General features: G+C 41.2%; 1 protein-coding gene across 2 annotated transcripts in view; it reads right to left on the minus strand.

The window, feature by feature from the left end:
* PRTG (protogenin) overlaps window positions 1-27,861 on the minus strand; it is a 130,121-nt gene that overhangs the window by 22,985 nt on the left and 79,275 nt on the right. The window lies entirely within an intron of this gene.

Here is a 27,861-nt window from a genome sequence, read left to right on the forward strand (position 1 = left end):
ACTCTACAGTTGCAACTTTGCTGCAGTTGTTTTTTGATAAGCTCGCTTGTAGAGCCTCTGGAAGAGATGGCCCCAGAGCAGTGAATAAGTGTGTGATGGCCCTATGCTTCAACACAGTGAGAGGAAATGTGCAACTATGCCTCACTAAAACTATCGATACCTGAGAGGTTTTAAAGGAAAGGGAAGGAAGCTACACAGCTCCCATCAGAAGGCCTTGCTTTGGGAAATCTCTGCCAAAGACTACAAATGGAAAAAAAAAAAGGGAAAAATTTTTTTTTTAATCCTTCTGTTTTACCAAAACTTAGATCTAGTTTGCAATAATTGCAGATACCAATTTTTCAGATCAAAATGTGATTTTCATGTTGGTGTGCCTCATAATATCTCTTCTTTGTTCTTGATGGAATTCTTCTAGTGCTGCACTGGGAGAAATGTTTGGTTATTTCCTATTTTACTACCTACATACATAGGATATTTTGCCTGCCACAGAAACTTTAAAAGTTAAAATGGAAGTCACAAAAGTGTGTTGCCTTCTCTCAGCCTTTTTCCTGTCCTAAAATGTTTGCAGCTTTGATTTCATTCTTTCCCAAATTAACCTTCCTTCTTTTCTGCTTGATCTGTGATTTAATGTAATCTCTTGAATCCAATCAAGATGCACATACTTTAGTGATGGTTCTGAAGGCAAACAGGACTTGAGCTTCAGCTGGATCATTAGCTCCCTCTGCTGTGTCTGCATTCCTAGTACCATCTTAAACAAATCTCCTTTACATTTAAAAAAAACAAACCCCAAATTCCCCCAAACCAAGGAAGTTATCTTTCTGGGAGAGTTGCAATGTACATTTACAGAATGTTTTCATGCTTGTTTTGAATGGGGCTGTGGCAGGGTAGCACCAGGGTACCCACAAACATTTTTTTTTTGCCACCATCCTATTTTGGGACGATCTGCCCCACACTCACCTGCCATGCCTTGCTGTCTCCATGAATATTTAGACTGCAGGAGCCTATCCTCATGTAAGCAGTGCAAATTACCCTCGTGGCCCTGGCCTTGTGGGCCACTACATACGGCTCCTGTCTTCCCTCCACCATGTCCTGTGCCTCATAGATGTCACATTCAGTTCATCCAGCTCACACCCCACAACTGGGCCATGCTTTGCTGTTACCTTCCAATTACTCTCGTCACATCATGTTTATCACATTCAGTATATTATACCATCTTAGCTGAGTCTAGCCCTGTCACATCCAGGATACTCCATTGTCTTAGTTGGTTCTAGCCCATACCAGGCCCCCTCATCACAGGTTCTCTACTTCCCACTGGCCTGGCTCTGCTTACTCTGGCCCTCTCCCTTTCACGGTGGCCTGGCCCTGCTTACCTCAGGCTCTCTTCCCTTCATGCTGGACTGGCTTAGTTTGCTCAGGCCTCTCTCCAGACCTGGCTCTGGTTAGCTCAGGCTTAAATCCACTGCCCCAGACCTGACTCTGGTGTGCTTAGATCTCTCTTCAGACCAGGTCCCAGTTTGCTCAGGCATCTCTCCAGGCCTGGCCCTGTCTAGCTCAGGCCTCTTCACTTCTCCTTGGGGCCTCTGGACCCTCATGGCCCAAATGCTCTCACTCTAGCCCCTCACTTTTCTCTCAGGATGTGCTCCCTTAGCCTTTCCCCTCCATGGGGTAACCAACAAGGCAGTGAGGGCTGAGGCTTTCCAGTGCTCCATACTCGCCTTTCACTGGGGAGGCTCAGTGTGGCATTTCCTGGACACTGCCCCACCAAAAACAGCCCCACCACACCGTCCAACCCCAGTAGAGTGTATGTTGCAGAGCACGTAGGTTGCCTGCTCCTTTTAAAGAGGGGAAACTGCTAGGGAAAGAGCCCTACCAGTGAGTGAGGAGCCCCAGCTGCTGGTTGCCAGGGCAACCAGAGTTAGCTAGTGACCCACACGTGCCAGCAGTCAGCTGACTGGAAGGGGCAGGGCCTGGCTCACATTTAAACCCCAGGGCTGAGGCCAGCAGCCAAGGGGGAAGGAGCTCTCCCAGAGCAAACAAAGGGGAAAGGCCTGAAAGCAGGTACAGCCTCTGATGTGGGTGAGAGATGGAGCACCCCTGGTGCGGCTTGAATGAGGTTACAGCCGGGCAGCTGGAATTCATGTTATAGACCAGGGGCTTGTGTTTTGTTTACTGTTTAAGACCAGTGGTTTGGGTGAGGCTATTAGGGGATGGAGGAGGCCTCATAGGGGACCCATGGCAGCGTGGGGGTCCCCTGCGTCAGAGAGGGCACAGCATTTGGGGTGCACCGACCCCAGCGCCAGAGAGGGTGCAGTGCGAGACAGGGCCGCGGAGAGCCCAGGGAGGACAAGGAGGCCTAACCGTAACAAGGCCCAGACCGAACAACATTGGTTCCATCTGTGAGGCTTGGGGAGTGGTAAAGGGGTGGTTGGAGCTACGCATAGCCTATAAGGCTAGGGAACCCCGAAGCACCCATTGTAGAATGGGACCCACAAGGGGTCCAGGAGCTCACAGGGTCAGAGAGTATAACAAGACCATGTCCAAGACTGTCCCTTACTATATATTTTACCATCAAAGACGTGGCAGACGAGAATTGAGGGTGCCCTTTGGGCCAACTTGGCACAGGAAGGGGGCCTTGGAGATCACGGCCCTCCTGTAGGACACCGTGCCGTGACAGTGTAGTTTTCAGTCTTACCCAGCACCCATCATCAGGCCACGCTGACCTCACTGTACTTTCTCTTAGGCCTCCTCTGGGGATGTACCCTTCCCCCTTGCACTGGTGTTCTTAAGCTCTCAAGTCCCGACTCCAGCTCCCAGTCTTCCTGGCCCAAATCGTCTCTTGGACCCTCGTTCCTTAGCCCCACTCCTCGGGTGACTCTACAGGTCACCTCCATGCAGGCTCTGATGACTCTGGCATCCTACCTCTCACCAACGGCTACTTATCCATGGATCTTTGCCTATCTCTAGCCAGCCAAGGTGCCAGGCCCTCTGCAATACTGGCCACCTGTCATGGTGGTTATTCCCTTCGACCCTTTACTGGGCCCTGCCCCCACTAAGCTAGTTGAAGGTCTCTGACACCAGCACACATGGCCCACTGCCCTCTTTCACCCTGGGCTCTCCTCTCCCAGCCTCTTCAAGTCGCTCACTCCTTACAGGCTTGGAACCCCACTATGATCTTATTTTCTCTACCCCTTGGGTATACTCTAGCCAGGTGCTCCACTACCTGTGCCCTGGCTCTAATTCTCAGGGCCCACTCGTCACCTTTGGTGGCCTGACCTAGCCTAGCTCGTAGCCCACTGGTCTCAGCTTCTCTGCCAGGCTGGGGCACTCCTCCCCTGGGTCCCTAGGAACCTCTGCCAGTTCCTACGCTGTCCTCCAATTATACCGATGACATTCCAGAGTTGTCCTCTTCTCCCGCATGTGTGCTGCTCTTCCAGCTACTCTATTGTTGCCCCCATATTACAGCACTCAGCCTGAGCTTATGCCCTGACTCAGCCCAGGCTCAGGCCAGCTAGCCGCCCTCTGGGCAGTCATGTGAGGCTTCCTGAATCACCCCAGCTGCCACTTTCTCAATCTGCTGGGTCAGTACACCTGCTGAGGCTTCCCTGCTCTGGCTGGCTCCTTTAAAGTGGCAGGCACGTCCAGTGTCCTGCCAGAGGGAAACTTCTGGGAAAGTATTGCTCCAAATGTATATTTGGTTTTTAAAACAATGTTTTATCAGATCTAATACAATGGTTTGGGGGCTGTTAATATGTAAACGAAACAGTTATTTTAAACATTTTCCTACTGCATTTGACACTTAGCCTTTGAATCAGATCAGTGCAAATGAACAAATAAAAGTGAAAGCATACAGCCTATTTGCATTGTCCAAGCAGAATATAGTGCAACAATGAAATTGCAAAAACTAAATATTTTAAAATGTTACTAGTATTTAATGATCTAAGTGCTGCTATTAGCACAAAAGGTTGCTTCAATTTTTTTAACCAAATAAACTGATGAAGTGAAATGCTACTCCAGATATCACTTTTTCAGATCTCAAAAATAAATCATAAATGAAGAAAACAGCTGAGCATCTGAAAAGCAATACTGCTTTAAAAAAAAAAAACAGGACTAACAATGAAAGAGGGGTAAACCTAAGAAGTTCCCCAAATTTTGGGTGCATCAAATCCAATCTTCCAATCCAATCAAACTTCTCAGGGCTGCAAAATTAAGCACTGAATCTAAAAGACATTGCATCTTTGTTTTTCCAGGGTTCCTGCTGCTAACTAGTTCAGAAACACCAGCATATGTTATTTTAGCTCTTCTGCTTCAAGTTGAAGCTAAGTACAAAAACTTTAGAAAGGTAATCAGAACTTTTTTAAAAAAAAGGCCTTCAGAATGACTTTTTTTATCTTTTGAAGTGGCTTGTGTTAACTGATTTTCCAACTGTTCTTAGAAAACTCCTGAATTCTTATACTACTTGGCAGGGTTTTAAAAAGATTCCATATAAACAAGTGGCATCCAACTGACCAAGTGTCACAGTCTATTTTTCCTTTACAAGTTCCTCCAGAGGAGACCCCTGCTGCATTTCCGCAAATCACAGGATGACAGACACAACAATTTATCATCCTGCCCAGCACCTTCAAAAACGCCTTGTGCCCTTTGAAAGTGGTCACCCAGAACTGATCATCTTTACTGTGAAATGAAGAATAGCTATGGTCTAATGCCCTGCTGAGCTGAATGAGCCTGTGAGGTCTGTTTATACTCACTGTTTTGTTTCGTTTTTTAAACCTGAATTCTTCATTAACACTTGATAAGGTGGGGAGGGAGGAAAATGTTTTACTCCTAAACACATTACTGGGTATTTTTCTGTGCATCTTCAAGTAAAAGCTAATTTTAATCATATTTTGCAAAATAAAAGTGTCTGGATTAGGTCAGTACACCAAGTAAAAGCATAATATTCAATACAGTCAATCTTACATACGTATAATGTGAAAAGCTGCAAAACAAAGAAAATTAATTTTCTATCGCACCACATGCATCTGCTTTCTACTGACATGGGAAACTCTCTGAATTGTCTCCACCATTTAAAAGCAGACCTCTGTACAGAACATAATTATTACATGGTTCAATTCTTAGCAAAAAATTGAAGCCAAAGTCCATGTAGAAAAAGTTCACCAAACTGTTGTGTATTTATTGTTTCCATGGCCAATGGAGCACATATTGGCAATACAGACTTTCACAACCAAAGATTATATATTCTGGACTGATCTGAGGCACCTAAAAATTACAGAGCCCAAGAGTAAAGAAATTAAAAGGTAGAATAGGAAACTGTGTTGGACAGCTGAAGAAAGCACTTTAAAACATATTTACAAATTATTCTCATAATATTGATGCAAATCCAATTCAGGCAATATTTGCATAAACATTCTTAAAAGGTTTATGATATGGGGAAAAAAAAGTTATGCTACTATATACAAGATCTTCTTGTGGCTCGGAAGAATTAAAGAAATAAATGTACCCAAGCTACATTATATGAAGGAGGAAATATATTTTTGTTCTGAAGTAGTTTGTACCCAGACTATTAAAGCTTTTTATTTATTAGACTGATTTACTGCCTTGATGTGATCCAATCCTAGGTGGCAATCCCAATACAGTCTTGGCATAAACATTTTCATCTAGCAGTTCATCAGTTGGATCAAACATCTTCCGTACAGATCTTTAAACAAGAAAACAAACTTAGGCATTTGCATTATCTTTATCCAGTATAGATATCCTGAATAATTTATATATGGATCATTGTTAAAAGACTGGTGATGGCAAGGCCACCCAAGAGCCTGATAATCTGAACTTTAGTATATGCCATCTATGTGCATTAGACAGCAACTGCAGGCTTCATAGTCACAGAAATCAAGGAAGAACCCAGAGAGGCCATCATTCAAGCTTACAGACAAGGGAACAGAATATCTCTGCCACAAAAGACTACTGCTGTTCAGCAACAACTGGACTCTGGTATTCACTTTACTTAACACAATATTCAGTACCTTAATTGATTTAAAATCTGAAAAACCCTAATTCTACATCTGTGCTATGTACTGTTTCAACTAATTCTAGAAAGTCAGTTTTACTGGTTTTTGATAAAGGCAGAAGGTCTAGTCCTGGAGATGAGGCAAATGGGTATTTTGCAGTTGATTTACTGGCTGGCTGAACTGAGTTACTTTGTTTTTGTTGAACATTTGTTTTTTCAGTGTTGCTGGCTTTATCATGTGTTGTGAGATTAAGTAAATAAATGTCAGGGTACCTGGAGCATCTTTTTATGGACATCTTTATTGTTATTACTTAAATATAAATAAGTCTATTGATTAAATGTACCCCAAACTATACACCTTACGTACAGTAAGAGACCAGCAGTGTCTTTTGTTAAGTTGTAAACAAATTATCTAATACTGATTAACTAGCTTTGCTGCAAGAGGACTTCCAAAACTCATTACCTTAGTGAATAAATTAGAGATTGCAAAGAGGAGACTGGATAGGCAACTGGCTGGGGTCTTAAGACCCCTGCTACCCCCAGCGCTCCTTCCTGCCCATGGCAGGGGGTCAGACTAGATGATCTGTCTAGGTCCCTTCCAACTCATTGATTCTATGATTCTAAGATATTATGAAGCAGGTAGCAACTGGAGTCTGGAGTGGCTAGAGTGATCTTAGTAGAATCATGACCATAGTTTTATCTGATGTGGCCAATAAATGCCAACACTCAACTATAAATTTAACCACAGGTGTAAACTATTGTGTACACACACACACACAATATTCCTATGAAACAAGAAGCTGGCAAGATCCTAACATGTCTATTCAGTACTCAAAATAAAGATTTACTTTCAATGCTCTAAAAATATTACTGTTTCGCCTATCCTGTAAAAATCCTACCAACAGCCTATAAGACTCTGCAGTTCAGTATAATTCAGTATTCTCTGATGTCATTTATTTTCCCATAAATAATTGCAGTCAACTAAGAAAACTTTAATGTTTCTTCCACCAATCAGACACTAGGGGGAGTATTCTCTTTCTTAGCAGCTGAATGGGTTCCACAAGTACAGAACTAAATTACATTCACTTACATAAACACTTAACTGGAGATGTTCCTAAAATATAGGTTACAACCAGAAAAGGCTACTGAAAGGAACTATTTTTCTTTATAAAAGTCCTGGTAACAAATTTTAACTCCTCTATTTTATTATCTCTAGATCCCAGAGATATAATTGTAGCAGTGCAGGTCATAAGTACTTAACATACTCACATACACACACTATATTGTCATTACTGTTATAAACCAAGCCATCAAAAATCAGGTACATTTGATAAAAATATCTGACTCCAGGGAAGTGTATTCTCCCCGCACTAAGTGCCCCATATATGTTTAGTGTTTCAGGTAAAGTGATTCTGAAGTTTCAGCACTGAATGTTAATGCAATAATAAAACAGCTCCCATTTCCACAGAACATCACTGCATTCCATAGGAAGATGAGAGAAGCATTATTGTAGATTTCCTTTTTTTCCCCTCAAAACAAATAGTAAAAACAGAAGATTTGACTTTGTGGCAATTCTATATTCTAGCATTTGCCGTGCTTCTTTAGACAGTTCACAGTTAACTTAAATACTTGCAACTAGTGACATCAACTCTGCTTCTACCAAATCTTCCAGCAAATCACTTTCAGTGATGCCAACTGCTGCCAAAATAAAGTACTACACAGGACAAACAAGTCATCCCACTGGGATGTGGGAGAAAACCTGTTCTAAGTGGATTTCTTTTCTTTTTGTCCAAACCTTTAAAAGACCAGATTTAATATAAACTTCTTAGGCTATACATATGGCTAGTGGAAGCAGCTAAACATTTTATTTAAGCATATAGGGAGCATTCTCACATGCAGGGGTGTGCTTTTGCCATGGCAAAAATAGCAGTGGCACAAATTTGTTGGTTTGGTGCAGGGCAAACTGTCCCAAGTGGGGTAGGAAGGCAAATATTTCCAAGTGGCACCTGTGCTGACCCCAGCAGTCTTATCTGGGGTTCTGGGGGTCCCCCAGGGCAACAATGGCACTGATCCAGCTGCTTTGAGCTCAAAAAGTATGGCTCTGGCCGGCCAGACTCCGTTTCTGGTGGCACATGCTGCTGCCCCATGCACCATGCTGCTTTTTTTTTCTGTTGCTTATTTGACACTTGGATCTCCCACTGTCAAATTTTGGTGCCAGGCTTCAAATTAGCAGCAAATGCTTGCACATTCACCATGTGCAGTCTGCAGTACTTCAAACAGCTTTGAGACTCCACAAACCACATGTGCACACTCTTCTGGACATGCCCACACAGCCAATTCTCAAACCGATATCCAGTTCCAAAGCAGATGCTTTACTTAAAAAGTGCTATTCCTGGACATAAGCAGGACATTAATACCTAGAAGTGTACTGGAGCTACCTTGCACCACATACAGCAGATTATAAAATTCTTTAGAATGAATAAAATTACGATCTCTTCACTTAGTTCTACACTTTCTAAAATACAGTGGCAAGTAAAGAAAAATATACAAGATGATCTAACATTGTTCTATAATACTATAAATTGTTGTTCTTTTAATTGGCCTCTAAATCAGAAGCTGAAATCCAGCCTTCTTGCTGGGATATAAAGTGATTGCAATAACAGTTACTGTCATTTTGAAAAAGGAAAAAGGTGTCCTTTGTTTTGTAGCTGTTTCTCCCTGTGGTAAGGGCAACATGGAGAGAGGAAGGAACATCTCCCCAGCACAGGTTGGTTCCATCTGGTGAAGTTACACCTCATGACTGCCAGATGGTGTCATCATGCACTTCCAATGAAAACACTGCTAGACAGAGTATTGGCAGTGAGTAAGAGGTATCTGTACTGAGAAGGTTTTCTTATACCCTCTCTGCAACTCTTAAAACTTAAAATATAAATCATTTGATTTTTAAACTATAAAAGTCTGCATAAACAAAATTAGGAAAAGGTAACCAAGAACAAGTTTCTGCAGCACTTAATTCAGTTCCATATTTTCAATAAAGAAATGTCATTATAAGAATTAGTTTTTCTGTAAAACTCTAAATAAAAAAAATTAAAAAACCATGCATCAGGAACAAAAATTTGCAGTTCTCAACCATGCTTTAACACTATCCTTTGAATCAAAGAAAAGGTCCCAAGTACTCCATATGTTCTATTGCAGTTTTAGTAAATCCTCTTGTTTTCACAAGATTAATTTATTCTAAATGTACCTACAAGCGCCCAGGCTGGAAACTGAAGAACATATGGGAAGAATATCCAAGATTGTTTTGTACAACAGACACACTGACACATCGCAAAGCAAATATTCATTGATTTGGAGCTAATACTGAAAGAAAAAATTACTCTTTTAAATCAAAGGTTTTAGAGCTGTGTTTGCTAATGTTAAAGCAGCCAAATTTGGCTTTTTGGCAAATGCATCATAGAAAGCATCTGTTTACAGACTATTTAGTCGAGGTTACAAGAGAGTATAATATTGCAGCCCTTAAAAACCCTGTCATTGTTTCTTTCAGCTGCTGCATGTTTGTGAAGCTCCAAAGGCCTTGAAAGGAGCCAGAGCAGAGCCAACAGGTCAGGGCTAGATAAAATTAAGAAAGAATCCGAGGTCAGGACCATGAAAGAACTTTTTTTTTTCAGAACAGCAAGTCCACCTCCAGCAGGCTTTCATTCAATACAGATAAAAGGGCTAAGAGGAGAAAGAGCACTCCACAGCTGGATTTAAGATTTTAAAAAAAAAAAATCCTGTTTAGGGACAGAACCAGATAAGGGGACTCAAAGAAAATAGGGCATTTTAGTACCATTTATTATTGACTCATTAAATCCAGACGCTGGACATTCTTCTGTACCTGACTGCTCTGAACATCTCACTACTCTGACACACTGGAAAGAAATGAATTTCTTGGTATATGGAAAGGACAGATTTTTTTCCTTTATTTGTTCCATAATTATGATTGCATAGGATTGAAACCTGCTGTTGAGCTTGGTGATTTGAAAAGCAAGGAAGGAGAAAAGAAAAACAATTCAAGGCTGCTATAACACACACACACACAAAATACAGATTTGGTTCCTTTTATTTAAAAAAAAGAAACTGAAATGTTATTGCGCATGGAAGGCAGAAAAATTGTTGGCAGTTAAGTTTAAGTTTAACTACAAAAACTTATCTGGCCAAATGTCCATTTTTAATTTAATCTTTTGTGTTGCTGGGTTTTTTGTGTAACCTACAGGTCCATTGTTGTATAGTGGTCTGGCTGGATAGCTCATTGGTCTAGCCTTCCAGGGTGACTGCACTGCCCCCAAGCCCGTCCCTTCAACACAATAAACTCCAGATAATTATTCAGAGAAGAGGCCAGCAGCATGGGCTGCTGTGACACCTGGGTCATGGCCTTTGACATCAAATCTGGGGCTAGCCAAAGTCTGCTCCAAGCAACAGAGGTCCAGGGGAATTATTAAGGGGGAAGGGTGGGAAAGGAAGAGCAGTGAGAAATACTATCCTGAAAAATGCACTTTTGAAGCGAAGCAATGTAAATACAGAAGAAACTTATTAGAAAAATAAGCAAATATATTTCAGATACACGAGGCAAAAAAGCAGATCAGTGTATGAGACAAATCAATGACACCAAATTATAATACACCTTCAAACTTCTAAGTTTTAAAACTGTTCTCCAAAATATGCAATAGACAGCAGCTCTTCACTTAGCACTGGATTTCATGTACCTGCATTATTTTAAACTGTACCTACACATTCTTCTAGTCCTATGCATTAGATAAGAACAAATGTTTAAAACAAATAAAAAAAATAGTTAAACACATTAATTACACTTTTAAAAAAATTCTATTGATGCACTGCACACGTTACAGACACGTATATTTACAAATGTTTTCATATGTGGTTATTTAGGGAGATTTAGGGGTTTTTAAAATAAAAGAGTGGGATTTAATATTAACAGAATTAAAATGTGGGTTTTAAAATACTCAGACTGAGACAGTCCAGATTATAAATTATCAGCATTTCACATCCCAAATGGTTTACACACCAATTTAAAGATAATTGACGATAGAACAGAGACCGTCTGTAATACTCATGTTTTCCTTTACCAACCAAGTAACTAAAAGGGAAAATATACAATTTGTTCTTTCTACAACATGGTAAAAGTTTATTTTGGTAGAAACTAGACCATATGACAGATGTGAGTCGATTCAACTAAATGGTGTTAGGTTTCTGTGGTTTTGGATGGCTCCCGCTTATTTGTCTAAACCTGAAAAGGCTCCATATCCCTTTTGTAGCTTTGTTCTATCCCCCTGAAGGGCCTCAGAACAAACAACACCTCACACCCCCTTGCAGTAAAAACATCACCTCTACTACTGCCCACAATCAGCAATCTCAGCAAAAAAGAGGAAAGGGAAATTCCCTGGGTATAGCATTTTGGTACTTTAGAGGCTGAAGAAACGAGGAATCTGTTTAAAGAGTTTAATTTTTTGTTTTTGGAAAGTCTAAGCAGATTTAGAGAATTTCAGCTTGCTTTGACCAGATTTTTCTTCAGAACCATGTCACATAATATTGCTCCTAGTAGATTTCAAAGTGTTTTAGATCAATTCCTGTTTGTGCTACACTAATTAAACATTCTTTTAAAACAGGAAGGAACAGCACTGTCCAATAATTTAACAGCACACTAACACTAGAGATATCCTAATACTAGCTGGCTTGAGTCATATATTTCAATCTGAGTCTTCATAGGGGAAATTTCAGTTCACATACTCAAAAGCTGACTTGAAAGTGATACCAGAGGCCTGGACAAACACCTAATTTTGATCTTTTGTGCTCGTCTTTTCTTCTGGGAGACCTTTTCTTTTGTTGCTGCCCAGTGGAAAGAACATAGCTCATTGGTCCTGCTTTGAAAGATGAGAGCACTGCCCCTACATCCACCCCTTTGAGTACAATCAGTTTAATGGAATTATGTAGAAAGAGGCCATCTTTGAAAGAAGAAAGGAGGAGGAAGAGTGTCCAGAAGAGCCAGCAGAGCCTTAATTACCTTAAATTCCTAACACAGATTTTTCCATTACAAATTTGTACCAAGATCCCAACTCGCAATGTGTCCAGTACTGTTATCTGTATGCGTGCATGTGTAAGTGAAAGAGGGAATATTTAGTGAACTAAGCAACATTATATTACAAGATAAAACTAACTAAATGAGTGCCTTTAATCCTGCACTTCAAGAGGGATACTCTAGAGTTAAGAGGATCCTACTGGATTAGCTGAAAATTATCCAGGAATAAGTTATTTCCACAATGAAAACCAACTTCTCCAGGTTCTTAGAAAAAAATATTTTAGATAAATTTGCCTGATGTTTATATCTGAAAACATTCTTACTCAAAAGGCATCTAAACCATAGGAAAATAAGTGCTCTACAAAATTTGGTTTAACATCTGTTTAAGCAACAGCGATGATATCGCACATACAGACTGTCTGACATACAGCATCATCTTACAAACAATACATTTTTACACACTGACAAAGGGAATCTATTCATGACACCCAAACTTCCCCTCAAGCTATGAAATAAATTTCCTTTCAGAACTAACATTTCTCTGTTGGGCTGTCATGGGCTCCCCATGCCATTTTGACCCTTTTGTGCAGCTAAATGAAAACACCATCTATCATTACTTGCACCACAGTGACTTTCTAGGAGGTGCACAGTTTCATTGCAAAAACATCTGTGGTTTGGTGACCCTCATCCCAGATCCCAAGCTTTAAAGTACTACTGTTGCAATCATGATTACAGGATACAAAAATCTCAGGTAGTCTACTAACAAATAGCAGAGTTTGCTTCTTCCCTAGATGGGAAAAAAAGAAAATCACACTCATTCACTTCCAAATTGTTATGGATAAAACAAATCAGACACAATATGAGAACAAAGCAATGAATTAATACAGGATCTTTACAATAAAACACCCTGTTATAATATTGCATTGTCTGTTGTTATCAATACATTCCATCTCCAAGGGCAAATATTTCAGTGGTACAATCCAAATGGGTTGGGGGTGCGGGGGTAGAAGCAAAACCTGCATGTTTGCATCCATACAGCTGCTCATATATCAGTCACACAATAGTTGGTTCTAGGAGCATCTACCCACCTCATATGCACCCAATGTATTATGTGTTTGTACATGCAATACCGTGAGTGCAATCACTTATACACTCGGTCTGCAGATGCTAATTCAGAGGCTGGTTAAGGAAAACTGAAAATCTGACCCTTCAAGTCAGCAAACTTTAGGGTGGTAATCAAGAAGGCAGCTGCAAGCAAATTCATAGAGATCTAGTCATATCTTGATATGTGTAGAAGGTCAACAGGCAATTCCTATCATCTTGCCAGTGACACCGTGTTCAATGGCCTCTGTAATACTTCATTTACTGAAGTGAAATCCAGCTTAATAAGAAATGACTTAACAGGAAGGGCTGTCAGCATGTTTCCTTTACAACCTGGCTTTAATGCAGAGTACTCCCTGAAACTTTGGCACACACTGCCAAATCCACAAAGTGATTTACAATAACAGTGTTCATAGAAGGACTGAATCCAGCCACCATCTTTTACAGAGTCCACCCCTGTGCCTCAGGTCAGCAGGTAATGGGTGCTACGATATGGGACTCTTTCCACCTTTCAAACTCTCACACAGGATATACAATGCAGGCCATCCCTCCATATATGTACACTGCTGACTCTTCCTAGGCACAGACAGGAGTGACACTTTTCACCAGATGTGGTCCCTGGAAGCACTCTACAGCCATGACTTAACACAAATGCACGGCTGCAAAGAGCTTCTAAAGGGCCCGATCCTGTGAACTGGTGAACCGTCGTTACATGAGGGTTCAGATGAAGGTGCTCCAAAGTGTAGTGTCTTCATTAACTTGTGTCTGTGTGCCCCGATGTGGGGGCTCCAATCCAACCACCCCTCCATTCCAGCGCAAACTAGGAAAACTACAGAACAGACCTCCCTTCCCTGCCTTTTCCCCCTCCCATCGTGAGACAGCACTGAGGGTGGGGGAGAGGGGCATGGAGCTAGGGGGAAGACACTGCAGAACACAGCTTCTCTCCCTGGATTGGGTCCAAATTGGAGCTTGATCCCTCACCCTCCCAACCCAACAGTTAATGTCTGTTGGGTTGGGAACATGGGTCTAACTCATGGTGGTTTCTGTAAAGCACCATGAGTTGACTGGGAAACTACATTTCTGTCTGTACCTGCTGTTACTTTTCCTTCTCTATCCCCTTAGCTGCCTGTTTCTGTGTAAGAATCTCTAGTTGGTTTTATTTCTTTCCAGAGATGCTGTAGTTACAATTTATGTCATACACCCTCTCTATTTGGCATTATAAGATTATTTTTTGATTTTGACATTTCCATCCAGAAACATCCCAATATACAACGACACTTCTAGAAAACAAACTAACCATCTTCCCCTAGATCAGAAAAAATACCCCAGACAGCACTCCATCCTCCCTTCTAGTGTGCAGTATTGCTGTACTCAGTGCTGCAAGCTTATGTAGTATTCAGAGGGATAGTAGTACTCTACACCGGTACACTTATTGAAAGAACATTAGAACTGAAACTCGGCATTTGGAAATGAAGCCTGATATGCATAATTTAATGGTTTCCTTGGAATTTTCAAGCACTGTAAAATTTGGTACAGATACTACTAGCCTGAAAAATAACCAGGACTTTTTTATCCTTGTTTAAAGAATCATTAAACTCTGATTTTGTAGGCTAACTCATAAAATGAGCTCCAGCAGACAGACTCAACCGCAGTTTGCAGGCCAGATCCAGTCCCCCATGTTGTATTGTTCATCCCACAGGATTCCCCATAGGTTTGTGGCGAGTCCTATAGGCTGTGGCTGCAAACACAAGATTAGGCATGCAGGGTTCAATCCCAGTGCACAGAGCCACGTATGGGTGGTAACAGGGTGCCAGAGCCCAATCTTAACGCATGGGGTCAGATGGGGGTGGTGTAGAGCACCAGGGACAAATCCTAGCACATGGGGGTGATGCAGGGCCCAATCCATGGGGGACAGCCAAGAGCATGATCCAGGCATACAAGACTGATCAAACTTATGGCGTAGCCCCACCACCTATCTGGCCCACACAGCCAAAATGTTAAGCACCACTGAGCTACAGCATTTGTACTGGGGAGAGAAGGAGAGGGATGGAAGAGGGAACACCTCAGTATCATGGCTTCTGTACCTTTTAGTGAAATTAGTGAAACAGCTAATAGCTGTTTAAAACACAATTTAAAAATGTGAAAATATATAATTAATTCTGAATCTTTGGAACACTCTTAAAAACATTACCCCAGCAATAAATTTTGCCCATAAAAGGCCTCAGTTCTTCCAGAGCATCTTAGAACATGGCCCTAATACATCCTAGAACACAAAAGCTTTCTCTTTACTGAGAATGGTTTTGGTTCTCTAAGCTTTGCTCTGAGCATTGATATCCTTCCCCTAATATTGTTTGTTGTTTTTTTCAAAGCAGCAGCCACCAACAGGAGCAGTCTGACGGGTGTGCAAGGTACCTAAAGCTTTCTGAAAATCCTTTGCTCTTTCAAAAAACAGCACAGACTGCTATTTTTTTGCTCCTTATAGGCAAAAGTATTATTTTCCACATTTGGAAGTGGATTATCATACTTAGAATACATTGTATATAGTATAGTAATATTAAAGAGTGAGAACTTTTCTCCTGCGGGGATCCACTGGTAATAGAACAGAGTTTTTCAAAGACTATGTCCGAGAATTCTTTCTTGCTTTTAAAAGGTGTTTTGCAGTCCTATAAAATTGAATCAGGGGAAGTTGTAAAATCCTGCTTGAACATTGGGGTTTTGTTATTGAAAATTTATGTTTGATACAATCTAGAAAATGTCTTGCTACAACAAATTTTGTTTTTACTAAAATGCCTGGCCAATATCCAAGTTTCCACAAGAAAAAAATACTTGCCACAACTTTTTTGTTTGTGTGAGGTTATTTTGTAAATGGGCAAGAGTGGATATAAATAACAAATACCTAAGTAGCCTCATATGGAGGCTAACCACAGTCCAAACGTGACTGTTCATCTTTTCCAATGCATGAATGATTTAGATTCTAGAGATCTTAACAGCTTGAATGAAATAAAATAGAATTAAAACAGCTCTTTCTTCAATACCTCTGCATTTAAAAATTTACACAGCCTTTAGAGACTTGGAACTTGACAACTCTTATAGACTGGCTGATGGACTATTTAAACAGGTGATCACTTAACTCTCAGATAGCCTATTTCATTTGTAGAACTAAGTATTGGTATTACCCAAAACAGTAAACATCATAAATTCTATTTAAAAAATATGAAAGCTGAAGGACAAGAAGTTCAGTGGCTCACCCAAGGTCACATCGCAAGCCAGTGACAGAGAAAGGAGCAGACTACAATCTACTAGCTACCCTGTGTTGTTCTATTCATTGGACTATACTCATGGTACCTCACATTATTAGAAGTAAGGTCAAAGCAGTTTGAATATTCCCACAGGTAAAGATGAATCACTTATAAAATCAGGCTACCCATCCTCAATTACAGAAGAGTCGTGTCATAAAATGTATCCTGACAATGGCTATGAATGTATTACGGTCTTCACCTACTTGGTTCTAAGATGAGGCAACTGGAGCTTGGGACTGAAAGACCAAATGACAGCTGACCATCTACCATGCAGAATATGTGTTTGCCTTGTATTAATACTCTCTACAGCCTATTCAAAGACAATTTGAACAAATGCTGTCAGGACTTCAACCCTCTTTTCTCAGATGATATTTCAAACCTCCATGATAGAGACTGGTGTGATTATGATCCCTAAACCTCAGGGACAGAATAACCATGTTATAAATTCCATTAATGAAAGCAAACTTCCATAAAGGGGAAGTGTGTTCCGATGCACAGACCACAGGGTTGGGAGTCTAGAGATCAGCAATTCTATTCCCAGCTCTCCCACTGATTTAATAATTAGGATGTCAAAGTCCAGAGTATTAATAATGAATAAGGATAGAAATATAAGGAATTGACACAGAAAGCCTAGCTTTACTAACATTTCAGAATTGTTTGAAAGGGGAAGGATTTACTGCTGCTTGTACCCCATTGGCTACCATCCCTGGATTTCCCTGGACAGGAAGAGGTCTCTGTTGGTGCTGGTCTTAATATAGGCAGATCCAGGCAAGAGAGGAAAATAGAGGAATTACTTCCCAGAGCAGATGCTACCTGAATAGTTTATTTTAAATAAAGACAAACAGAACACTTTTCAGTCTTATAGCTTGATTGTTTTCATTTTTGCTGTTATAATGTATAATACAATTTTGTGAGTATGCTCACAGTTACCACATATGGGGTGCATCTACACGTGCTTTTACGCACACCTAATGTGCATTTGCCTAATGCAAATTAAGGCAATTTAGGCACACATCTATGTGTGTACACATTAAGGGACATTAACACGGTGTGCAGACCACCTAGGGACTAAAGTTAGTCCCAAGTCAGTTGACATACACAGCATTAATACATTTTCGTGCATCTACATGTGTGTTAAGGCGCTTTAGCTATTCATGCCTAAATTTGATATCTGCTTTTGCAGGTATTAAATTTACATGCAAATAGCCTAAAATTGCCATTTTCAAGGTATATTAAGGGCACACACGTAGAACTGCACCCTTAAATGTGCCTTAAAAGTGGCTAATGTGCCTCATATTGGCACATGTAGACGTGCCCTTGGGCATTCAAATTTCCACTATGAGAACATTTGAGGCAGAAAATGTGGTTCAGAGAGCATGCTTGGTGTTTTGCTAAGCAAGGAACATATTTCCCTTGTCTTACTTCTAGAATTGTATTAAATAGTCTTTCCTTTCTATGAATCTGTTTTAGGCTGAAAACAAGATTTTGCAGAGAAACTCCATAACAAGATTTTTCCTAACAGCAAAGGAATCCTCTGATCTGTCAAAATGGCCTCTTTTGAAGGAAAAAAAGTTGGAGGTCCTGCAGAAAAAAATAATTCCTTTTCCACAATAGTGTATTTCACCAATGCAGAAAATAAAGTTAATGTAATGTTTAATTATAGCACTTACAGAAGTAAAGAAGGTATCGTTCCAGGCATGAGGATTCTCAGGAAGTGTAATACCTTATTCTTAGGAGTAGAGTTGCTTATCTCCAAACACAAGACTTTTTGCAAACTCAAGTTATTAACTTTCTTATACACTTTTATCACAACCAGTCAAGTATCAATTCCTGGACAGCAACAAAAGTCAAGGAGAAATATCACTGAACTTCCAGATTTTAGTTAAACAAATGAAGTTAAAAAAAAAAAAAAAAAAGGAAAAAATTAAGAAATAACTGGCCAAATACAGCAAATGTTTTCTTCTGTCCACTCTGAAGTCTCTTTCATGTGCTAATGGTGGCATTTTTTTTTTAAACTCTTCCCCTTTGACTTACTCAGACCTTTAAAGACCTCACACATCTAATGGTTCCTCACATTCACCAAGAACAATCGAGAGAGGTCTGGGGGTTGACATACCATATGATTAATGGACAATGTTGATTTAATTTCCTATAACAGGAGTTCTCTAAGCCTTCTCTAAGGAGCTGTTGCTTTGCCTTAAGTATTTTAATAATGAGGTCCAGTAAATACTGAATTAAACAAATTTTGCCTCAAATTCAGAAGTCCTTCCCCTCTTTAAGAAAAAAGAACTCCACATATTTAAGAGTCACTGGAATAAAAAAAGAAAATAATGAAACATCATCTATCCTTTATTACCAGGTCAACTGACTACTTTTAAAAGAAAAGGAGTGAAAGCAAGCAAAGACAACGTATTAAAAAAGGTGAATATTTATTCATCAAAAGACCGAGGTAGTCAATTTCAAATTAAACTGATTTAAAAATATAATCCAACACACATATTTCAATACTTTTGAACACCTATTAAAAAACCCCGTCAAGTTAAAGGGTAATTAAAAAACAATTAACTTGTATAAAAGAATCAAGAAATATATTAGTTTTGGCTTTACTGATTGTCATTGTGCCTTTGCTTAATATTAGTATAGCAAATGACCAGAAAGCTATTTGCATACAGTGGAATTGTTAGGCAATGAATGCAAACTTTCCCATGCTGACTTCTCTTACATATTTATTTTTAAAGCTGGAATTTCTAGACCCAATAATGCTGACTTAAAAGTGTTTGCTTCATAACATTCCTCACTCTTACACCTACTGGAAATACTACATATAAATACTTGAAGGAAACAGTTTTCTCCTGCCACACTGCGAACAGCCCCCTTCCCACTCCCCTCAAAGCTTCAAGGCTTCACAACATCTTCTAATCTAGTTCTTTAAACAGTTGCTAAACTTTTAGCTACTCATGGTCCCTAAAGAAACAACTGTATCTGATATTTCAGCTGGGGTGGCAGCTGGGAGAGTGGAGAAAAAGCACAAATCCACCATTGCAGGTAACTACTGCCTTTCATAGGAGTGAACATATCTTTTACTTTCTCCATCCTCTTATTTCTCATGCAATGTAGTCTCTGCTATTGATATATCAAAGCCTGTATTTTCTCCTTTTTATTTTATGGACTGTTAAAAAGCATTGTCACTTGAAATAATGGAACTTCTTTCTTCCTTAAGGCTCCAACTATCTACTCGGGGGGGCATAGTTAATTGGACTGAATACTCTATTTAGCTAGTTAAAGTGAAGCTGTATAAGTACAGTAATGTACAGTAAATCTTTATTCAGTGTTGAGATTCAATGAGTATCTGTTCTATACATTTTTCATGCGAGAGAACCTTCCCCAGCTCTCAAAACAAAACAAAACAAAAAAGCTTTGGCAGTTAAAATGCATTACAACAAAAACAGTGCATGTATGAGGGCAGCAGAATGATTTTTTTCACAGAAAAATATTTCAAACTGAAGATTTGTATGCCATGTTTACAGGAGCTGCATACAAAGCACAAAGTCAGAGAATCTTTGAAACACAAAGTCTGAGCAGGCAGTAACAGCTTTTAACCCAGCCCCCCAAAAATGTGTTTTATTTAGGCAGATTAATCATTTCAGACAGATTCAAGTTACTCCATGACTTCCCATTTTGCCCAAAGAAACCTAGAATGTACTCATTTCTTTGAGTGTTTGTCATGTTGTGTCACATGTAATATTCTAATCAATATTGTAACAGATATGTTACTCATGAAGCTTTCAGTATTTTAGAGCCTATTAATGTTGACTGCTGGCTAAACCAGTAAATTACTGAAATGTCTGATGGCGTAATTTAAAATTGACAAATACATTAAACTTTAATTAAAGCTTTCCATTATAAATGAACCAGATAAAAATAAAAATTTACTTTCAGTTGCAAAATGCAGGGGAACATCTTTGGATATTAACTATTCGACAAATGTCAGGGTCTTTAACAGCAATATAATTAAAAACAAACTAGTAAAAAACCCAACCAGTTGATGATCATTCAAACTATACATTTGTAGATACTAACTAAAAAAATGATACAATATATTTGTTTTTCGAGAAAAATTTTTGGTGGAACCTAGTACATGACAGAAATAGTCACACAATTATGCAAAAGTAAAAATGCCCGACTTTTACTGATGTGGCAAGTGAACTGTATACTAAAAATGCAACACTGGTAACTGGTAGTTTAACTGGCCTTTCTTGACAAATCTGCTCAAAACAAGCTGATATATAACACCCCTACTCAATGCTATACAGAAGCAGTCGAATAAGCTGCGTCAAATTCAGATCTGACATAAGTGATTACCGTTCCATTGTGTTCCAATGAAGTGGCATCCAATTATGCTACATCTGAATTTGGCTCTGGGAGAATGAGCTTTGAATCTGAGTGAAGTGATTTGTAATCTTTACATTTGTGGATACCAACTAAACTTTGTTTTGTTTTGTTTGGGAGCGGGGTTGGTGTGTTAAGCACATATATATTTAACCACCATGGTCCCTGGGAAAGCAAGAGGTTATAAACCACTGAGGAAAAGGGTGCTTTTAAATGCTCCCAATCTACTTCTAGACCCTTTTGTTTTTATCAGTGTGCAATAAGATCAACTCCCCCCAACCCAACAAATCCCTTATGTTTTAGCTGATAAGTAATAGTAGCAAGTCTGTTATATATAATCAGGAGAACTGACAGATAAAAGGTTTAGTTTAAGGCTGTAATCAGAGTGAGTAAACACTAGACTGACCAGCTGTAAACAGTAGTAATAAATGATAATATTTGTCCTGGTCATCTACTGAACTATTAACACACATTTCACTATGTAACAATGTAAATATAATGCCCTTCTAATGCATACAGTATATATAGTGTACACGGCTGCAGCCCCAAAAGCAACTCAACTAAATATTGGTTGCCGAGCTTTAATAAAAATGAATGTAGGTTCTTGATTTATTTAAATAGAATTGTACTGTGGTCATATCAACATTTTTGCTAGCTATAATAGTCAGATTCAACATGGAACTCTTAATGCAAAAGAAATACAGTTATTAGACTGCATTCTACTTGGCACAACTACCAATATAGTATATACACCAACTTTTGCGGTGGGGGGGGAATGATTACTTCAGGGAAACGAACACAAAATTCTGGGGGAGGGAAGAATCCCCTATGGAAGATATCCTCAGGTTTCAAAAAAGTTAAACTTGAAGACAGTTTCTTCAGGACTGCTTTTTCAGCTGACCTGCCTTTATTTTTGCTAGCCCATGATTGTTTTGTAAAAATGTTCCCATCAAGTATTTGCTTCCTCAAAATTGTATATGAAGATTCAGCTCTAGGAGTTCCTATCACTGGTATTCATATGCAGGTGACCATCTTCATTCGTCAAACAGACAACTGCAGTGTCTTTTGGATATAAACACTTAGTAACGTACTAAATGTCCACAAAAAAAAAGCAGAAGAAAGGATGTCAAGCTGAAAATGTATCCCAAACTATCAGAAAATCAGAAATTTAATATGTTAAACAGAAACAGTGTTACAAGACATTTCAATACAAAGTTGTAGCTAGTTGAACTTTTAAAAAATCCTAATCCATTTATTCTTCTCTACACATACTCATTTATTTATAGACTCTAGAAAGCATTTATTCCCTGGCGTCCCATGTAATAAAGAAGACAGGAAATTCCAAAGGTCCTCCTGGAAAGGGGTACTGTGTCAGGGAAAGGTAAAAGTATTTAGTCTCTGTTGCTCAAAGGGTTTTCACTAAGGTTATCAGACCAGTTTTTCCATCCCCTAAGGTCTCTGGGTGAAAATGATTATTACTGTGATATCATCTTAAAAACAGCAGAAACAGACAAGCACCTAAGACTGCACATCTTGGCCACATTCATTTACATCAGTAAACACCTATTAACCAGGGTTGTGTGAGCCTTCAAACCGTGCTTCAGATCCGGAGAAGCTTTGGACGCTTTGGTGTCCAAAGCGGCACGTGCGGATTGAAGCACTGGCTTTGTTAGGCTTTTTGAACCGTTTCAGAGCCACTTTGGAGATCCAGGCATACGGTATAATGGGGAAGGAAATCAATTAAATATCTAGAACTTTGTTTTTTGTCTGATTTGGATGAAACCTGAAGGGGTGGTAGCCTCTGCTGAGAGCATGAAGCCTGCCACGTTTCAAGAGGATAGGTGCAGGGGTTCAGGGAGAACTGCACCCCAAATTCTTGAAAGCAAAACTCATGTCATGTCTGTGTGTTACATCACAGGGGGGTGAAAACTGCAGGGGTGGTAGCCCCGGTGAGGCCACAAAGCCTGCGAAGTTTCAGGAGGATAGGTACAGGGGTTTGGGGAGAACTGCACCTCAAGCTGGTGACAGGCAAAACTTGTGACATGGGTGACTGTGTGTGTGTTAAGGTGCAGTGGGGTGAAAGCTGCAGGCCTGATAGCCCCTGCTGAAGCCACAAAGCCTGCCAGCTGTCAAGGAGATAGGTGCTGGGGCCCTGCACCCCTAGCTGCTGATAGTCAGTTGCACAAGCACCTGTCACAAGTTTTGTCTCTCTCTGTCTTGGGGCAGTTGATTGTGTGTATTGATTATTTCCTCTCCTTAGTCTGTGGTTTTGTAGATGTTAATCCATGCTTGTTATGTAGTAGCTAGGTACTGTTTATTGAGCTGGTCCTTGAGTGAATCATGATTAATTAGTAACTGGTAACACAGTAGCTTAGCAGCCAGGCCTGCAGTAGTCCCCCCACTCCCAATGCCCCAAGACAGATACAGTTGTACAAGCACCCATGTCATGAGTTTTGCCTGTTAGCAGCTAGAGGTGCAGGGCCCCAGAACCCAGAAGCCCTGTACCTATCTCCTTGACAGCTGGCAGGCTTCATGGCTGCAGCAGGGGCTACCATCTATGCAGCTTTCACCCTGCTGCACCTTAACACATACAGAGTCACCCATGTCATGAGTTTTGCTTGTCCGCAGCTTGAGGTACAGTTCCCCCCCTGAACCCGTGCACCGATCTTCTTGAACCTTGGCAGGCTTCATGCTCTCAGCAGAGACTACCACCCCGGCAAGTTTCATCCGAAGCAGACAAAAACCAACAAGTTATAGATATATCATTGATTCCCCATTATACCCTATGGCCGGATCTCTGAGGTGGCTCCAAAGCTTCGGAGCCACTTTGGCTGGATCGAAGCGGAAACCCAGTCCAGAGCTCCGGATCAGATCGCTGGCATCCGGAGCAGCTGGATCCGAAGCGGGACCGAATAGCTGTCTACTTGCACAGGCCTACTATTAACCATACTAAACACCTTACCTATTTGAAACCTTTTCCAGGACTTCGCACAACATTTATCAGGACAGAAACTGTTAGAAACAATGACAGGCTACACAAGACATTAGTGATGGCTGACTGAAAACTGAACCTAAATTTCTGAGTTCTTTTTACTGTGCTGTGGAATAATGTTGATATAGCTTTTTCTCAAGGTCTGCTGTACAGTAGGGACCTGGTAGATACTGAACCATTTTTATTGATTTAATTAATTACATTACATAGAAACAGTAAAAGTAGATTTAAAAAGTAGATAAATAAAAACACAACTAATGTTATAGAATGAATTACCTCCACTCCTCCTCAAAGTGCAGTCTTTCACTCCCTTTCCATTTAACATGGCAGCAGCAAAAGGTTATTCACATGTTTTTTACTTCTGATTGGACATGCTTAAGGCTCCTACCATAGAGGTCTTAGCTCTCTCCAGAAACCCATTCCTGCCTCCAATAAACTAGACAAGATAACGTGTCAGCAGAACCCACTTACCATTTCCTCTGGAGAGCAGGCGAACAGTGTCAGCCTGGTACAGATAGAGGGTAGGGCTGTGAGAATCTTCGGTAGCTGATTTGAGTCAAAGGAGATTCAGCCCAATTTGTCAGGAGACCCATTAAAGGTGTGAATCGAACTGGATACCTCTGAATCGATTCAGAAAAGATTCGGCACCAATTCAGAGATTTGGCCATAGACTAAACAGGCAGCAGTCCTCAACCACACTGGACATAGCTGCCTCCAGTTGGTAAGTCTGTTGTGGTGGGCAGTGGGGAGGGAAGGGGCGTGGGGTGTGCAGATCAACATCCCCACAGTGAGGGAGAGATTAAGGCTGGGGCTAGAACAAGCTGCCCAGCGGGGGCAGTGGTGGGGGGCGGTGCAGGACTCACAGGGGGGCTCCCCTCATTGTGCACCAGTCGGGGAGGGCATGGGAGCAGGCCTGTCCCCTGGATCTGCCTGGGGTAGGCTGGGCCAGGCTGTGCTCTGGGAGTGAGCTGCACCTGCATCACACCCCCCCACCCCCTCCAGCTAGGCAAGCTGCAGCAGGGCATAGCTCCTGCTCCCACATCCTGTGCCCCCCCGCCTCAGCTGGACAAGCAGTGGGGGGGTACGCCCCCCACTCCCAGCATCTTTCACTGCCCACCCAAAGCACACACTGGCCCAGCCTGCCCCATGCAGATCCAGGGGCACATGCCCACTCCCATGCCTTCCCAGACTGATGGCACACAGTGGCACAGTGGCAGGAGCCCCCCTCCCTGAGTCATGTGCTGCCCCACCCTGGCTGGGCAGCTTGTCCCAGCCCCAATCCATCCATCGCTGTGTGGGCACTGATCTGCCCCACCCACCATGTCCCTTCCTCCCTGCTTCCCCCACCACAACAGACTTACCATGTGTCCAGCATGGTCAAGGACTGATGCCTATTTAGTCTATGGCTGAATCTCTGAATTGGCGCCAAATCTTTAAATCCGATTCGGCTGAATTGAATTGGGACAGTAACCCGAGTCACCAAATCAAATCACTATCCCTCCAAATCTGTCGAATCCGAATTGAATACTTGCCGCTCCGTACACGCCTAATAGAGGCCACAGAGCATGCCTAATGGCCTTCCTGAAGTTTTCTGGGTTTTTTTAATACTTCTAAAAGGGTCATTTGAACATATTTGATAAGGGGAAAAGGAGCTTTTGTCTTTATATCTGATTCTTTTGTTGTTATTTACTTTACTTTCTCATTTTGCCAATCTCTCTTGAACTACATAGTCAGAAGGTTGCCAAACAAACTTTCCTATCAAGAAAATTAACCTCAGCTCTTAAATGCATTTATTCCACAACTGTTTGGAAATACAAACCAGAGAAGCAAATTCAGAGCATCACAATTAGAATGTATTTTACAGAAGTCAAACTCTACAGAGCAAGGGAGAGCAAAAGAAGAATTAAAAAGGGAGGCAAAAATGCTTGGTATGCACCCAAGGGTCTGTTCCTGTGGCAAATTCAAGTGATAATGTTAATGGAATTTTACACTGGGGCTAGGAAATGGTCTGCTGATGAAAAATAAATGCCAAGACCTTTAACATAAACAAATGTCGGCATGAAACGGAGGATATTTATTTTGAGAGTGGCAAGCCTGACTCTGGTGACAACATTTAATTCCATTTACATGGTGACTATTGTGCCAAATAATCCCATTAAAAAATAAATAGCAGTAACTGGGCAGACATACACTGGGGTGAGAGATGTGATCTGGCAAACATGTGGTAGGAAGCCACATGAGACAGAAAATTTTTTAAAAATGACACATTAAATATTAAATTCTTCTTAACATACTTGAACACTAATTTTGCGCTTCTACTTTGCTGACACTCCAATTTTACGTCCAGTCCTGTCACTTCACCTTACATATTGGTTTGCAGTTTATTTACAGTGAACTGTAACATATTATTCAACATCATTATCATATTCAAACCAAAGTTTTTAGCCTAATAAAAAAGAGGCTTGCCTCATCTTAGCAGCACATAGTACCAACCATCAGACAAGACAGTAAACTGCTGCCCGTGCACCGATAGGCTTTGCACCACAGATACAGGCCAAGATGCAGCTCCTTTCCAAGTATGGGTATTCTTTACTTGCTTTGCAACTGTAAAAATTGTTTTAGCTGGCCCTGTTTAGTAATATACCTAAACCTCAGTCTAAAGTGAAAGAACTAGCCCTGGAGCCACACTTCATGCATCAGGCTACAAGGCTGGTAGATCAGTGTGTGCAAAGCAGTATGGTACATTTACAGCAAAGTAATGAGGAACACTTTCAACCTAGCCAGTCTGGGGTTCAACTTATACCCATGTACGGACATTCCGTTTCTATTGGGAGAATTGCCATTGGTTTCTGGAGAATTGCCAATTTCCCAATAGAAAACAAATGTGTGCAGATGTTCAAACTTTTTCTTCCACAGCAAAAATGGCTGCTCTGGGAGAATATAACCCAGGAACAACCAGGGTTAAATTGCTCATGGGAAAGTTTATCTTGGAAGACTGAATGTCTGCATACTCTCCCTCAGCTTTACTCTTCCTGGGGACCCAGAGGAGCAGAGCTGGGGCAAAGGCTCCAGTGCCTTTTCCAGATGAGGATCACTGCAATCTGGTGAAGACATGGGGGTCAGGTGCTCCCCTACAACTCAAGAGACTGGGGGGAAGCAGCTGTCAGCTGCTCTTGACCTGCTTCTCACACAGGAGTTCCCAGTGCGAGCAGCAGGTAGGGGTTTTGCTGTTCCACTCCCTTTGCTCAGTTCCCAGGCACTGGGAGTGGAGTGCAAGGAGCAATACTGCCCCAAGGCTTTCTCCAAGCCCAGTTCCCAGCTCCACTGGCTTCCCCTTGCACTTCTGCTCATCAGTTGGAGGTGTAGGTGGCAAGTGGAAGGTGGTGGGACTGGGAGCTGGGCTTGGGGACTGTCTGCCCAGCTCCAAGCCCTTCCGGGTTTTAAATCATCCCCTCCCCAAACACTCAGCCGAGCCATGGGGGGCACCAAGGGTAAGCAGGGGTGGAGGCACTAAGAGCAACGCTTTGGGAGGCTCCCCCTGGGGTAGCAAGCCAAACACACCAAGTCCTGTCTGTTCCTCATACTAGAGACCCAGGTGTGTGAAGTGAGTGAGGATTTTGCCTGCTTGGCTCCTCTTGCCTGAAGTCCTGTGCAAGCAGCAGTACTGCAAGCTCCTTTACCAACTGTCTTACACATTGGTACCCCAGTGTGAAGAGAGAGGGACTTTGCTCCACTGTTCCAGTCCCCCAGAAATGGGAGGACTGGAGAAGCTCATGCTCTCCCCAGAGTGGGATCACCCCGGTTGCAGGAAGGCACGAAGAGCAGAGGAGAGGAGGTGGCTGCAGAATAAACATCTGTACTGCTCCCTCTCCTGGAATTGTTTCTAGTGGTAGAAATTTTCCACTACTAAAAATTAACATTTGTACATGGCTTATGAAAAGTAACAAGAAAAAAAACACTATGGAGTCAAAAAGCCAATCAGAAATCAGATTTTTCTAATGGG

The sequence above is a fragment of the Crocodylus siamensis genome, chromosome 15, assembly GCF_052110815.1.
Source record: "Crocodylus siamensis isolate JL-2025a chromosome 15, ASM5211081v1, whole genome shotgun sequence".
Lineage (NCBI taxonomy): Eukaryota > Metazoa > Chordata > Crocodylia > Crocodylidae > Crocodylus > Crocodylus siamensis.